This window comes from Pteropus alecto, unplaced genomic scaffold, assembly GCF_000325575.1.
Source record: "Pteropus alecto unplaced genomic scaffold, ASM32557v1 scaffold11, whole genome shotgun sequence".
Taxonomy (NCBI): Eukaryota; Metazoa; Chordata; class Mammalia; order Chiroptera; family Pteropodidae; genus Pteropus; species Pteropus alecto.
In genome coordinates this window covers 4,876,189-4,885,748 of record NW_006431956.1, presented here as the reverse complement: position 1 = coordinate 4,885,748, position 9,560 = coordinate 4,876,189, and positions in this window count along the sequence as shown.

Below are 9,560 nucleotides of genomic sequence, written 5' to 3'. Positions count from 1 at the left end.
GTGCTGCCCCTGAGACCCTGGGACAGTCCCAACCTCGCTGTCGGCCTAAACAGCTCCATTCACATCTGTCTGATATACGGGTTCTACCCAAAATTCATTTTTCGTTTTAAATCAGTAGAACTCTTTCTTCAGACACTGAAGACTGTGAAACCAGAAGATGTGCGAAGACCCTTCCAAACACATCACTTTAGGGTCCCCAGTCAGTCTAAAGCAAGCTAAGGCTTCATTTTCTTCCTCACAGACATCGAGGGGAACTTTGCATGAGAGAGAGAGAGACCTTTCATGAATTATAGAAACTTACTGAGCTCTGTCTCCCCTCCTTTTTGTCAAAAGCCTGTCCTTCAAGGACAGACCCTCCCTCCTTTTAAGTGGATTTCTACAGCCAGCGCTGAAACTGGGTATTTTCGAGCTCTCTCCCCGCCCTTCCCAAGGATGGGTGCTCATCACCTCTGCTCCTGACTTCACATTCCACAGCATCCCTGCCTCGTGGGAGGCCCTGATTATTCATCCATTCCCACATCACATGCTGTGGTATGATTAGTGCCTGTTCTGCAGAAGAGGAAACTGGGACACAGAAAGGCTGAGCAACTGACCTCAAATAGCACGCATCGTGGGCCAGGGGGAGTGAATCAGGACTGGCGCTTCCTAAAAACAGTTCCCTTCCTGCTAAATGCTACCCTGCTGTGCAGAGCTTAATTCTCTTTTCTGATCTCTTGATGGCACCCCGAGTGCTTCTCTCTTTTTATTTTCCCCTGGAAGACTGGCTCATCACAGTTTGGCTGCAGTGCCTAAGGAGGCAGGCTTTGTCTTGGAAGGGCGGGGTTCCAGGGTCAAAAAGTATACCTTCTCAGCCCTCTGGGAGGGTGACGCCTTTCCTGTGTGATTGAATCAAAGGACACAGTCAAAGAGGGTGGGCCTTGTCTGCCCTACCTCTTGCGTCTTTCATTGCCTTGGGAACATACGTATGCTTCAGCAGAAGGACATCACAGCATAACCCAGAGACAAACAAGCACTCGGTGGAGGCTCAAACCACTTGTAAACTCATGGTTGTTGCTCACGACTTAAAAGCCCATTTCATTTGCAAAAGCTGAGCGGTTTTTGAAAGCGAAAGGGTTTCAGAGTTCTAAAAGTCTGACTCTGGATGCTAAAAGGCAAAGCCCAGAGGATTCAGCAAATCTTAAACCATAAGGCAGGGCTTCCGGCCTTCCCCATTTTGTGGACTCTTAGAAAACAGTAAAATGTACCACATTTGTAGAGCATACTGGGCAATGCCACTGGCCACCCACCCAGGGTGACTGTCTGCCTCAGGCTCCACCTGGCCACCTAAGGGCAGAAGGGATCAGTGTCTTAACCCACCCATTCCGGTTGCTTACCAATGTCAAGAAGCTTTGCCAAATAAACAAGAGTTGGGAAGAATCACGATGATGCAAGAGTAACATTTCCCATTTAAAAAAAGACATAAAAATAACATTTAGATAGCAGAAAACCAAGTGAGACTCTAATGTAGATACCCCGGTGTCCTGAGGGGGTGTCTTGAGGGGACATGCAACTAAGATCTACCGTCATAGGAATTAAGAATACCAAACACAAGCTCTGTCCTCACGGCAAGCTTTTAGGTAGTGTAGCACTGTGCTGCGGAGCGGATTGCCAGAACTTGCTCGTCTTGCGTAACTGAAAGTTGGTTTCCTCGGACCAGCCCCTCCTCCTTGCCACTTTCCCAGCCCCTGGCAACCACCATTCCAGTCTCTGCTTCTGAGCGTGACTCTTGGATTCCACGTATAAGCAGCATCACGGAGCATTTGCCCTTCCGCGTCTGGTTTACTTCACTTAGCATATTATTCAGTCTTAAAAGAAGGAAATCCTGCCATTTGTGATGACATGGATGACCCCATACCACCAAAGTGAAAAGTCAGCTTCTCAGCAAACCGCATCCCGTTCAGGTTACCTCATAGGCTCCCCAAGAATGAGGAGACACACATTAGCTTTACACCGCTCGCTCCCGGGCCTAGAGTAGCTTTCCCTGTATAGGGAAAATCTGCCTGGTAGGAAATTCCAGTGTCTCCCCGCTCCCCCACTAGTTCCTCCCGCTCCCCCACTAGTTCCTCCCCCTCCCGCTTTCCCCAGCTCCAGTGGGCACTCGCTTTCTGTCTCTGTGGGGCGGGGTGCAGGCACACTGCTGAAGGTCTTGACCCTTCGCCCCCTCTAGTTGGCTCCTCTTGGCCTCCTCTCCACTTTGATGGGACTCTACAGACTGTTTCCTCCACAACTGATACACCCCTTTGGTTTCAGCTGGTGCTTTTCCCTTTTCTAAACTGGGTGACATCCATTACTTCTCTGTCCAATCATCATTTGTTGCTTCCAACCGCCCCCTTCCCAAACCAATTGGAGAAAGAAAAGTTATGCTGAGTATGTTTTCCCTCTTCTGTCCGTTCCTTCCTGCCCCCTTTCTCTTTCTCTCTCTCTCAGATTGGACACGCTGTGTCAGGCAGAGGCCTTGGCTCATCTTTTGTGTCAACACGGAGAGGGCATTCTGCTGTGAGGTCAGTTGGGTCAAGGTCCTGCACAGTCTTTTGGCTCCTACTGGTCTCTGGCGTGTGGTCAGCCGTGCTGTGGCTGGGGCGGGCATGGGGCCCAGTGGGGAGGCCTGACACAAAGGCGGCCCCTCAGCCTCCTTGCCGGGCGGGGTCTGGAGCGCAGCGTTCCCTCCTCGTTCCCCAGCGCCAGCTGGCCACTCCCTGCCATGCCCGCTCCATTTATGAAAGGACAGTTCTTTATTTGGGGCCAAATGCAGCTTCTACTCCACCCCCCTTCAGAGGTGTTTCTTGGTCTAGGGCACATCTGTGATGCAAAGTTGTCACTCCTGTGGCTTGGGTGAATTTTAAGGCAAATTTGCATGGGGGACATGGGGCATGGAGCCCAAGTTTCCAGTTGAGTTTGGCCCTCGGGCTGCCTTTCACGATCACAGGCCTGGAGCTGGGTGTTGGGCTGAGGCTGGCCTTGCAGCCTGTCTGGGTCACCGGAAAAGCTTCCCAGACTTCCCAGTATGAGGCCACAAGGTCGTTATGTCAGAGGGAAATGTCTACATGTGCCGTTTAGATACTGGGACGTAAGCCGCTGTCGCAGCATCGCTTTTGCCTCTCTACTTAACCAGGATCTTAAAGTCTTTCAGGGACATCCATAAATTCCTCCTCCACCGCATCCGCTAACAGACGTGTAACGCATTCTGTGACTCTTAGGAAAGTTCCGAGTGGGGGTAAAGAAGGTCCAGGAAGGTTAAGGGACAGGCGTGGGGTGCCCAAGCCTTAGCCCATGCTGAACCCCCGAATATCATCCTTTTCGTGGAACTGTGGGGGCTGCCTTTTCCTCGGGTGTGGTTGGAGTCTGACAGATTCTTTGCAAGGCGTGTGTGGATGTTGATTTGTAAATTGTCAGAAATGTGTGAGTGCGTGGGGAGCCTTTTATCTGATTTCCATGCCTACCCAGGCTTTCCGTTTGCTAGTGTTTGTACACTCAGAGGGGTAGGAGTTCAAACAACTCTCCTCCTGGCTTGGGCTTCATGCAACTTGGACGCCTGCTCCGTGTGACTTCGTACGTGTGCGGTGCATAATCCAGCCCTCCTTACCTCCAGTTCCGGAAGCTCAGACCCTTCCCGTTGCAGACCTCTCAGAGGTGCTGCCCCCGGGGAAAGCAGAGCAGCTGGGTGCCCGTGGAGGCCGGAAATAACAGATGTATTAAACAAATATAGCTAGGATTTTGTGGTTTTTGAGGGCCCTTTTCATTGGGAAAGAAAACATACGGTGATGTTTAGAGTGATTTGATGCCAGAGATACTGTCATGCAAACTGCAAAAACAAAAACAAACAAACAAAAAAACCTCCTGCACATCCATGGAGTGATGCCAAGGTGGGCCAGAAAGGGCTGGGTGGCCGAGAGAGGGCTCAGAGGTGCTAAATACAGTAAATGCGTCCCTTCCAGGAAGGATAACCCTCGCAGGCTGGTTATTCTGCTTGAGCTATGCTGGGTACACGGAATTCCGCCCACTGCAAAGAAGGGGTCTGGATGCGAAGAAGATAAGGGACTCTGGATTCTAGTTATGTTCTGAGTTCTCAGATGCTCCCAGGGTCTCCCCAGACATAATTCAGAGTGCAGCTTGGCCATCCAGAATTGGCACGAGGTTGCACGAGCAGCCCCCTCTGCCCCACAACTGCCTTTCTTTCCTGGGATCTCAGAATCCCTCCTACTTACTACCCCTGTCCTTACAGAGAAGGTGAGGTGGGGAGAGGGTGTGACTGCAGAATTCAGAAGGGCTTCTGTTAGGAATCAGCCATGCTGCCAACACCTCATTACACGGAGAACAGCTTTTTTCCCAGATGCTCTGATTTGGGTGATCACGGAGTCCTATATCGGACAGTCCTATATCTGACAGTCTTATCTGTCTGTTCACCGGTGAGGTTCTGCTGCTTCTTTCCCCTGCTCTACTGACCGTTTCCCTCCCACTATGTGTAAGAAGAATGATAATAAAGATTATTCACTCAATCGAATATTTATTGAGCACCTACTATACAGCAGGCACTGTCCTCTGACTAGAGGTAGGGCTGTCCTAAAACCTTAATGTGCATAGTACTTTACAGTTTATGAAGCACTTTCAGTTCAACCCCCTAATTTTTTTTTTAATGCATTTCTTTACTGTGGTAAAAGACATGTGACATAAAATTTACCATCTTAACCGCTTTTAAGTGTACAGTTCAGTAGTGTCGAGTATATTCACACTGTTGTGAAACAGATCTCCAGAACTTTTTCGGCTTGCAAAACTGAAACTCTGTACCCAGTAAACAGAAATTCCCCTTTGCCCCTCCCGCCAGCCCCTGGAACCGCCATTCTACTTTCTGTCTCTGTGAATCTAGCTACTCTTGACCTTTCCAATATGTGGAATTGTGCAGTGTTTGTTCTTTTGTGACTGGCTTATGTCTTTGTGTGACTGGTGATTTCACTTAGTATAATGTCCTTGAGGTTCATCCATGTTGTAGCCTGTACTAGAAATATTCTTTCTGAGGCAGGCTACAGGGAGCATCAGAACCCTTATTTTGGGCTGTCTGTGTACAGCCTAGCTCAATATTCCCCAAAGTGTGTCCTTACAACACGGGTAGGTCTAGTTCCTCCGATCGTGATCATTCCTCCAGTAAGGAGTTCCACGGCCCAATAGATCTGGGAAATGCTACCTGAAAGCAAAGTAATCTAGGCCGCTCAGTTGCAGAATTTCTCAGAGTCCTTAATTTGCTAATTCAGCCATCAAGTCAGCACATATCTACAAGCTACCTACTGTGTGTATGGTGTGCGAGGTGCCGGGAGCGTCAGGCCGAGAAAGATGTGGCTCTCATCCTTGTGAATTCTAGATGCTAGCAGTAGACAGAACTTAAACAGCTAACTAGCCACTAAGAATGCAATATCTGTGACAAGTACGACAGGAGAAAAGCTGGGTATGGAGAGAGCGTTTATCATCAGGTCCCAGTGAAGTGTGGGGGATCAGGAATGGCTTTTGGGGTGGGGGAAAATGATGCTCAAGATAAGAGCTGAAGGAAAAGATGTGGACTAGGTGACAGGTGGTGGGTGCAGAGCATTTTAGGCAGGAGGACAGTTTTGCACAGTCCCCAGGGCAAAAGGGTTGGGCTTCTTCGCAGCCTTTGAAAACAAACCTGACCTAGGAACTCCTGCTTGGCGCCCTTCCCACCCTCCAGTGCCTGTGGGGCTGGGATTAGGCTTGGTGTATGGAGATTCCTGGGAGGGTGCGGGACTGGGCTCTGCTTGCCTTGCTGTCATTATTCGTCTCAGAGACAATGCCCCTCACTTCAAGAGCCTCATTTTTCTTATCAATAAAATTACGGCAGACAACATGATTCCAAAGATGCCTTCCAACTGTGGCATGCCATGAATGCATCTCAATTTCTTAGGGTGGAGAGACAAGAGAAGTCAAGCTAATTGTAAACAGGGGAATTTTTAGACTGGAAGGGAAAGAATTCAGCTCCAAGGAGGATGAGATAGAAAAGTGTGGTGTGGTGGCCTTCCTAAAGCTAGAGGTGACCCGGTCCAGAGGCTGTGTACTCCCTGGCGCCTCAAGTCAGTATGCATTTACTGACCAGCTGCTGTGGGGGTACAGGCCCTGCCCTGAGTTCAGAGGGAAAGTTGGACTTCTCCTGCTCTCACCCCATCTTCTTTCTTCTTGCAAAGGCAGGATTTCCAGGGACATCAAGCCTAAAGAAGTCTGGTGGGGACAGAGGGCTCTGATGGACACTGGAGAGGCCAGAGACTGCCCAGTAGTTGGGCGGGCTCTGCCCAGTTCTGGGAGCACAGAGACCCTGGAGTGGGAACAGCGGTCTGGAATCCTGAAGAACCCTGCAGACACCCCAAACAGGAGACTTTTAGAGGAGCATTTGTTTTATAAAGTAACATGCTTGTGCAGAGTGCCAATAGAGTCCTATTTTTCAAACTCCTGCAGGTTGAGAAAAGAAGGCCTCCTGTGGCATCGGCCTGGAAGTTAAGAAAAAATAATGAACAAAAGCTATTATCTCCCGGGACCCCTGTTTCCCTTTCTCCCCCACTTCTTCAGCGCATCCAGCCAGATCCTTTTGTTCCATCTCTCCCTCCCTGCCCCAGAAAACAGACTCTGCTTTTTCTGCTGCTCTCGGATTACTTCACTCGAAGAACTTTGTGTGAGAAGCTCCTCCCCGCTCCCCGGAAAATGGAGCACTATTCCCATGTTTCTCTGAGTCGTGCCCTGGTCCATTCCCCGTGCCCCCGCCCCAGCCCCACAGCCGATGTATGTATCGTAAAAGTCTTTCTCTCCATGCAGCCATTGTATTCGTTTGCCAGGACCTCTGTAACAAAGTGCCACAAACCTAGCAGCTTAAACAACAGATGTTTATTGTCTCCCAGCTCTGGAGGCCGCCAGTCTGAGATCAAGGTGCGGGCAGGGTTGGTTCTTTCTGAGGCTGTGAGGGAGAATGTGACCCAGGCCTCTGTCCTTGGCTCCCGCTGGCCATCTCCTCCCTGTGTCTTCACATTGTCCTCCCTCTGTGCACGTCTTCGTGTCCAAATTTCCTCTTTCTATAAGGACACTAGCCGTACTGGATTAGGGCCCACTCCAATGACCTCACCGAGCCAATTACCTCTGTAAAGACCCTGCCTTCAGATAAGATCCCATTTTGAGGTACTGGGAGTTAGAGTTCCAACATACAAATTTTAGGGAGATGCAGGTCAACCCTTAACAGTAAGGCTTAAACTTCAGTGTGCCTGGGGGCTTGTTAAAAATGGAGCTACCAGTTATATCCGTACAGTTTCTAGTTTGACAGATCCGAGGTAGAGCCCAGGACTCTGAGCTTTTATAAGCACCTTGGGATAAGTGTGACGTGTCCCCATGTCCCCTCCCCAGACGTCATTCTGTGAACCCAGCACTTGACTTACTGAAGGCCTGTAAGAGAGTGTCGTGCCAGCCACCTCATACTGCAGAGAAATGACATTCTTTGTGTCCAGCTTTTCCCGAGTCCCCACTGCAGAGCCAGGTCCTACTCTCATCTGTCACCAAACACCCTCTTTAATTTTCCTGTCAGGACCTTGTCACATCTGGAAGCTGCCAGGCCCAGTTCGACTGTCATCACCCTCTCAAACTGGCTGGCGGATGGTACGATGGCTCAGGCTTTTGTGTTTGGGGCACAGCTCTGCTGCTTAATGGCTCATTACCTTGGATAGATCACTGGGCCTCTCTGAGCCTGAGTTTATTCACCTGTGCATTGAGAAGCTTCCTTGTCCATCTCAGAGGACTACTGTACAGATGGAACCACACCGTGTTTGCAAAAGGCAGCTGGCGCAGAGCGCACAGAGCCCGGTTTGCAGAGAGAAGAGTAGATGTAGGTTACTACTATTATTCTCCTCTTATATCAGGTGGCAAAAACAGATTGAATTCGTTTCTGCAACCCACATGTGCTAAAGGGAACGAGGAGAGGCTCCATCGCAAAGGCCTCAGAGGCTGTCTGTCCTGGAAATGAAGAGCGAGCCTCACCTTTGAATGCAGCATCCAGCGTTGGCGAGTGAGAGCTGTGAGGCATGCTCCGAAACCCTGGGTTAGATGTCCGCTACCCAGGACCCACATGGTAGAATGGTTACCAGCACAGCATCTGGGACCAGGCTGCCTGGTTTGAGAGCCCAGCGTGTCACCTCCTGGCTGTGCTGCCTTTTGCAACTTCACTCAACTTCTCTGTGCCTTGCTTTCTTCACTCGTAAAATGGGATAATAATAGGGCTATGATGATTAACTTTATGTGTCAACTTGACTAAGCCTAGGGGTGCCCAGAGTGCTGGTAAAACATTATTTCTGGGTGATTCTGTGAGGGCGCTTCTGAGAGACATTACCATTTGGATCAGACGGAGTAAAGTGAGCGGGCCTCACCCAGTCTGTCCAGGGCCTGCAGAGAACAAAGAGGCAGAAGAGGGTGAATTTGCTCTCAGCCTGAGCTGGGACATTTATCTCCTGCCTGCAGACGCCAGTGCTCCTGGTTCATGGGCCTTTGGGTTTGGACTGGAACCACACCACTACCCTCCTGGGTCTCCAGCTTATAGATGGCAGACTGTGGAAGTTCCCAGCCTCCCCAGTCAGGTGAGCCCATTCTTCATCACAGACGTCTCTATATCTCTATATATCCCATTGGTTCTGTTTCTCTGGTGAACCCTGGCTAACACGATGACCTGCTTCACTGTATCCATAGTATTTTCTTGCCGTGTAACAAATTACCACAAATGTAGTGGCTTTAGACAACACCCGTTCATAATTCTATGAATCAGAAGTCGGGCAGGCTTGGCTGAACACTCTGCATAGGGTCTCACAGGCTGAAATCAAGACTCTTCTGGAGGCCCTGGGGTAGAATCCACTTCCAGGATCACTCAGATTGTTGGCAGAATTCGGTTCCCTGCCACTGCAGGACTGAAGTCCTCGATCTTGGCTTACTGTGGGCTGAGGGCCACTCTGGAGCACCTAGAGGTCAATCACATTCCTTCTGTGTGGGCTTCTCCGTCGGCAAGCTAGCAAAGGTGCAGCGAACCCTTCTTGTGCTTCACCTTCTCCAACTTCTGCCTGTTTCTAAGGGCTCCAGTGATTATACTGGGCCCACCCGGGTCATCCAAGAAATCTCTCTCTTTTAAGGTCAGCCGATTACATTCGCAAAGTCTCTTTTGCCATGCAAGGTAACATTTGTGGATGGAATAGTATATTCACAGTCTCAGGAATTAGGGTGTGGAACCTCCCTTGGGACCATAATTCTGCCCACAGTGAGAGTATTCTTGAAAGACTTTGTCCCTGGATCATAGGACAAGGCATATTTTGTTTACATACAATTTACCCTTCATGCTATAATTATGTTTTATTTTCTCCACCCTTTAGCACAATCTAGTAACTTGTGCAGTGGATGATAAAGCTGACCCCCAGTCATCTGTGTCAGCCTCCCTCTGTGGCCCAATCCTGTGGTTTGGGTGGGTCGGACATTGTACCACCGCCCTCCAGCTCCATAAGTGGGTC